Source organism: Fragaria vesca, linkage group LG3, assembly GCF_000184155.1.
Source record: "Fragaria vesca subsp. vesca linkage group LG3, FraVesHawaii_1.0, whole genome shotgun sequence".
NCBI lineage: Eukaryota > Viridiplantae > Streptophyta > Magnoliopsida > Rosales > Rosaceae > Fragaria > Fragaria vesca.
The window spans coordinates 14197764-14205015 of NC_020493.1; positions in this window are offsets into that span (position 1 = coordinate 14197764).

Consider the following 7252-nt stretch of genomic DNA (forward strand, 5'->3'; position numbering starts at 1 on the left):
GCTTGCTGGAAGAGTTTTCAGCTCTCGCTTCCGCATCGTTTCAAGTTTGCAGAGATTTTCTTTGTTTCAGTTCAGATCGTTATGAATCAAGCTTCTAAGGTTCATTTCTGAGCTTCGATTCTCTTTTTAATAACTCATGGTTGCTTCGATTCTCAATCTGTAGTAGATTTTTTATGAATCTTGTAGTCACTGTTAAGTTTTGCTATGCTACACTGCTGGTCATGTTATCTTGTTGCCGATCTGTGTTCGATTCATAGTTGAGAAGTCGTAGTGATAGTTTTGAAGCTGATAGTGCTCATACTTCATTTTCTGAGCTTCTACTTCTGCAATTTGGTTCATATTGAGATGTATGAGGTCCTTGCGCACAGTTTATATAATTCTGATGTGGATATTGAAGATCTGAGTAGTATTATTGAGTTTCTGGTTGAAGTATAGTAGTGTCAGAATTGTTCAAAGTGCTAGTACTTCTGATGGTGAAGAAGTATGTGTGAGAAGGTCTAATTTCTGTGCTGTGCTAAAAGTGTGGTTATGCAAAGTGCTTGTGCCAGTGCTGCAGAAGAAAAGTTGTGTGAAAAGTGCTAATTAGAAATTATTCAGTGTATTGTGTTTATTCTATGATTTGCTGATGAAGATTGGTCAAGTGATAGTTCTGCATGTGTGTATTTCGTTATTGAAATAATTGAAGGATTATAAGTGGGTGTTAGTGTTGAAGGATTATAAGTTGTTCAGTCATTCTCTTCTGGCTTGTAAATTCACGACTATACTACTTGTGATGGATTGCATTTGTCTATGAAGCACTGAGGTTTTGCAATAATGGAGTTATGATGATTGGTGATATACTGAGAGTTGAATGGTGATGTTTAAAGACAAACTCATGTTGCAATTCATACATAGAGTTTGGCGGTATAGTTGGTGATTAGTGAGTTTGAAGTCTCGTTGTTTCATTTCGGAGTTGGATTATTGAATATTACTTTGGTGACAACAAAATCTGATGGCCACTAGTCAGACTCCTTTTGAAATTTATATGTTGCTTAGTATGATGACCAGAAGATTGGATTACAATAACTACATTGTTTGGCGCTATCAGTTTCAAACTTTGTTAGAGGGACTAGATCTCTTTGGCTATATTGATGGCGTTACTCCTTGTCCTGCAAAGAATGTGATCACTGCTAATGAGGGAGTAACATGTGAGATCAGTGCAGCCTATAATATGTGGAAGAAAATAGATAAGGCTTTGCTTAGTCTTCTTCTTGCAACTCTAGATGAAGATATAATGGATATTGTTGTTGGGAGTAAATCTTCAAGGGAAGCGTGGATGTGTTTACAAGAGAGGTTTTCAAGTACTTCCAGAGCCAATATTATGCAGTTAAAGACTGATATTCAAACAATTAAGAAAGGAAGTGATTCTATTGAGAGATATCTGCGCAGAATCAAACAAGCCAGAGATAAATTGTGTGCAGTTGGAGTTATTATCTCAGATGAGGATATTGTGGTTCTCACTTTGAATGGTTTACCCGATGAATATGCTATGCTGAAAATGGTCATTCGCGGTAAAGAAACTCCTATCAATGCAAAGGATTTCAGGCTTCAATTGTTGGCAGCAGAGCGAGATGTTGAAGGGTTTATGAATTCCTCTTCAAGCATAGGTACCATGTTTGCTCGAGGTCATCCTCAGTCTTCACATGGCTACAACTCTTCTTGTTTTTCTGCTGAAGGATTTAATGGAGGTTACAGAAGTCGGAGTACCAACAATGTCAGAAACTACAAAGGGAATCATCGAGGGAAGCCATATGGAAGGAAATCCCAATAATGATCAGGGAAAAATCTATGAACAGAAATCTGATACTTGGAATGGAAATAACAAAAGTAGAGGAAGTGGTTCTTTTCACTACTGGAATGATGGTGAAGGCTATAGAAATAACTTTGGGTTATCTTCAAAGTGTCAAATTTGTAAGAAGAAAGGTCACATTGCTATAAATTGCTGGTACAGAAATGACATTCCTCTTAGTTATCCATCTAACTCTATGATCACTTGTCAAATATGTGGACTGAAAGGACATGCTGCTTTGGACTGCCGTTACAGATCAACCTGTACATTTCAAGGAGCCGAACCACCTTCTACTCCTACTGTGATGACTGCACATATTACCAACAGAGCTAGTTTTTCTGGTTTATCATCTCTAGTACCATTTGTTGCTGTCCCTGCCTCAGTTGAGAGGGGGAATACTAGTGGTAATGTTGAAAATCATGGTGGGGGTGGTGATGTTGTAGTTGGTGGCAGTGAAAATAATTCTGGAGGAGGTAATGGTGATATGGGAAATAATGTTGGTGGTGGTAATCATGGTGGGGGTGGTAATGTTGTAGTTGGTGGCAGTGAAAATAATTCTGGAGGTGATAATGGTGATATGCGAAATAATGTTGGTGGTGGTAATATTTTTGAAGGTGACAGTGGTTTTAATAGTATTGTTGGAGGTGATAATGGTGATATGGGAAACAAAATTGTTGGTAGTAATATTTTTGAAGGTGATATTTTTGAAGGTGACAGTGGTTCTAATAGTACTGTTGGAGGTGAAAATGGTGATATGGGAAACACTATTGTTGGTAGTAATATTTTTGAAGTGTGACAGTGGTTCTAATAGTACTGTTGGGAGCAGTAATGATTCTAGTGGCAGTAGTGGTTCTATTGGTATCGATGAGAATTTTATTTCTGATATCATTACCAATGAGAGAATTTTACCTCAAGAACTGCAGTTTGTTCCTGATCCTGCTACCTCCTACAATAATCACTCAATGTTGACTCGTGCAAAGAATGGGATTTTTAAGAAGAAAAGCTTTGATGAATTTTGTGCTTACTCTTGCATAGCTCAACGGAATGTTCTTGATGAGTTATCCTTTTGCAGTGATTTGACGTCTGTTCTAGACATTGTTGATGTTGCTAAACATTTTAAAGATGTTGGTCATGTTGAATGGGAAAATGCTATGAAAATTGCAGTATCAATATGCAGATTTCTGTTCACAACACAATTGCAGTTATCTTGTGAACTTCAATCTGCTCAAGATCAAGCATCTAAACAACATGTCGTGCCAACCAGAATCAAAGATGAATTTGACAAAAAGATGTCGTGTCAAGATTTGTGTGCTTTCTCCTGCGTTGCTCCACAAAAGCTGAAGCAAGAGATTACTTACAGACACAATGACGTGTTCGTCTTTCCAGAAAAATATGCAAAGGAGTTAGTTCATGATGCTGGTATAGATACATCAAGATCTTGCTCAGTTCCTTGCGAATCACATCTTCAAGTGCTCAAGATTGAAGGTAGTCATGGTACTCTTCTCAGTGATCTTTCTTTGTTAAGACGCATTGTTGATGCTCTCCAGTACTTGAGTTTTTCAAGACTCGATATCCTCTTTGTTGCAAATCTTGTGTGCCAGTTCTTGACAGCAGGTACATATGTTACTTCTGCTAAAAGGATGCTTCGCACAGTAATCAGTACATACTCCAATCTCAGTTTGGTTACCCATACTGAGATTGAGGGGAGGTGTTAACAGTGAAGGTGAATTAGTCATGTGGTAGCAGTTGTGAAGAAGTGTGTTTTATCTTTTACTGTTTTCTTATCTTTTATTGTTTTACTTTCTTCTACTATAAATACTCTTGGGGATGTAATATTTCTGTTCATGTTGGCTTTTATTGAAATCATATGAGATATTTTCCCAGGCTTCTCTCTGTAAGTTCATCTTCTTTCTCCTTGAGCTTGACATTTTGAGGTTAGATCAACCATGGGTGCTATGTTATCACTGGTAAGCATCTAATCGTGTGGTGCTTGAAACAGAAAGGTCATGTAGTTGCAGGGAAGGTAATGTAGAAGCAGTGACCTGCAGCGGCGCCACTGATGCACCAGCATTAGAAGAAGAAGCTGTAGGACTGTCTATGGGAATTCAAGGAACAGAAGTTGCCAAAGGAAGCTCAGCTATTATAATCACAGATGATGATAACTTTGCTTCAGTGGTCAGTATTTTGGAATGTGGAAGATGAGTTTATCAGAATACGCAGAAGCTCGTGCAATTCCAACTAACAGCAAATGTTACTGGTCTCCTGATCAACTTTGCAGCGGCTTCATGAATATGATTATGGACACGCTGCTAGCTCTGGCACTTACCAAGGACAAACCCACAAAAGAACTGATGGAAAAGCAACCGGTGTGCAGAACTGAGACCTTGATCACCAACGTCATGTGTAGGAACCTCTTGGCTAGCTTTGTACCGGACAACAGTCCTCTTGATATTTCAGTTCAGGGGAGAAGCAATGTTTGGTGTTAATGATAAAGTATTGATCGACACTTGATCTTTATTACTTATGTATTTTGCCAGATATTCAATGAGTTTAATGCAAGGCAGCTTGAGAAGAAGGATATATTTAGGAATATCCACGCCGATAAATTGTTTAAGGGGATAATTGCTGTGGCAGTTATTCTGCAGATTGTGGCAGTTTATTTTCAAGCAAATTTGGAGATATAGAGGTTGAACAACAGGCTATGGGGAGTTTGTCTTGGAATCACAGTCATGTCTTGGCCAATCGGTTGGGATATTAAGTGTATACCTGTGCACAGAAACCCATTTTCCACTACCTAAAAATGAAGATGAACTGAAGAACAGAGCTCCAGTAGAAGTTTGAAAGCAGAACAGGCTCTAGATGCATCATATGCATTCGGATTGAAACTTTGTAAATATGTATCAGGCAACAGCTACCTTCGGACTTTGGATCAGATAGTATTTGATAATTGCATCTACTATTTTGTTCTATTAGTGTTCTAGTAGTATAGCGATTTGGAATGGTCGACATCGGATCAGACGCAAATTATCCTATATGTGCCCACCAGCAATTCGTTGAGTGGTAAAGATAAAACATTTAAATTAAAATCAAAATTAAAAACTATATACACACAAAACAACAGCAGAAGACATAAAATACAAGTAAATAAGGGTCTCCTTCTTTATGCTAGAAACATATTTAGGATAACAGCTATCAAATTATTACCAAACACAAAACTGTTTTAATTTCAGCTGATTGTTTTTGCAGTACAGTAGCAACAATTGTTTTTTTTTCAAGTCACATCAATATCAAACTAGCCCTAAAGAACAGCCGGCTACAATAAAGGTCTATCCTATATCTTACCACTATCAAGTTCATCAGAGCTCTGCATTTATGTATTCTTTGATGACTCATCAGATACTAAACTGGGATCTATCAAAGCTACTTTCTAACTAAAAGGTATATAATCATCAAAATAAGCCTAACAAATTTTATGACAGTTCCTGTATAGCTATGTTTTATTTCAATCAAGGACTGGTTATAATTAACAAGAAAGATGCTTATAATTTTTTTTTTACTACAGCATCAAGCTCCAAGATCAAGGAATAGGATGATAGATAGTCCCGCCATCAGCAACCGGTGTGCAGAACTGTAAATATGTAAGCTTATTCCATAGAATACCCAATCATCTAATTAAGAACAACGAATTTGTTGGATGTGCTGTTCTTCATTCGATAAGAGGTTGCTGGGTTGAATCAAATAAGAGTTTTTTTCACCAACAGTCCCTCAACTCTGGTGTACCTACCAATGTGATACCTCAACTCTTAATCGTACCAATGTGATACCCAGACTCTAGTATTGCTATCATTGAAGTAATTCCGTCAGTTTTTTTCAACTTCTCCGTCATCTTGGTGACGTGGCAAGTACGTGAGGCCCACAAAGAGGGTTAAAAGACAAAATTAATCCCATCTGAGAGGAGCAATATTTTTCCCGCCCTTTACCTTGAGAAAGACACCCAACAATTCCAATTTTGGCGCCAATTTTCCCTCCCTACTCCTTAATTTGTCTCTTATCTAAACTAAAGAACTACCGCCAACCAGTCGACCACAATCTGATAAAACCTAGATCAATCTCATTTTCTATTTTACCCTAGCACTTGTTAAACTAACAGAATAAATATAGAAATTTATATGGAACATTTCATTTCCACAATCTCATAAGAATATAGAAACACATAACTTAACGAAATTCAAATACATGTTTAAGTACCATTAGTTCTTACAAGCAAAAATCATGGCAGATCAACATAAATACTGTTCCATGATGCATAATATGTTATGCAGCACTTAATACACAACCTTAACCAAAAGCCAAAATAACAGGTGAAATCGTTATAAGTGCTGCAATCAAAATAAGTCAAGCTACGATTCAAAGTCCTGCCCACTCTGAAGAACCTTGGCTTGGTTGCAGAGGATGGGATGCTTCATTATGTGAACCTCTTGCAGCAACATTTTGACCACTTTGAGTGGCAGCTTGCTGTCTTGTTTGTGAAGATGATGCAACAGCACTAAAACCAGCATTTCGTTCCATAGATTCTTTGACCTTCTTCCATGTCTTTCTTGACCTTATGATTTGGTTCCTCAAACTAGCAGCTCCCTGTGGAAGAGGTGGTCTTCTGGCCTACAAAGAAATCAGCAATAGTATAATAAGAGTGGTTAATTCGATCCTATCATCACTTAATTCTCACATTAATTTTTTAACAAATAATAAAGAAATATTTTCTCAGAATTTTCTCAGAATCAGTGGTATAGAGTTTTCAGAGTTTTTCATAAACCACATACCTTAGGGTTTCTTTGCTTTTTGTTAGCAGTACTTGTTCCTGTTGAGGTTCCTTCTCCCTGTTAATATTTTGACATGAGTTAGTGATCGAAATAATGTTGTGAAATGAGATGTGACTTAAACTTAGTCTGAAGTACTTACAGTTGCAGCTGCCTTTGCTGCCTTGGTAATTGGACAGCCTAATTTGTTATGTCCTTGCTGGCCACATATTCCACATGACATCTTGATTCCAGTTCTTGGAAGTTTCCCATCTTTAGGAGCAGGTGGTGCTTTCTTCTCTTTCATCTCCCCTGGTTCCTTGTGCCTTTGCATCTTAGGCCTACCTGGTTGCACCTTATAAGGAGGAGGTGCGATGGGGAAATCCACTGGCTCCCAATCATCCTGCCCCGCAATTGGATAGATCATTGGATTGTAGGCTCGCAAATAAGTTGAAGACATGAGATAATCGTCACAGTAGAGTGATGCCTCATGGTTCTTGAATCTTATCGCGCAAATGGCATGGACACATGGTATCCCACTTAGTTGCCACCTTTTACATGTGCACTGATGTTGCCCCAAGTCAACTGCATGAACACTGCCCATCTCTCCGCCTCCAGTGATCTGAAA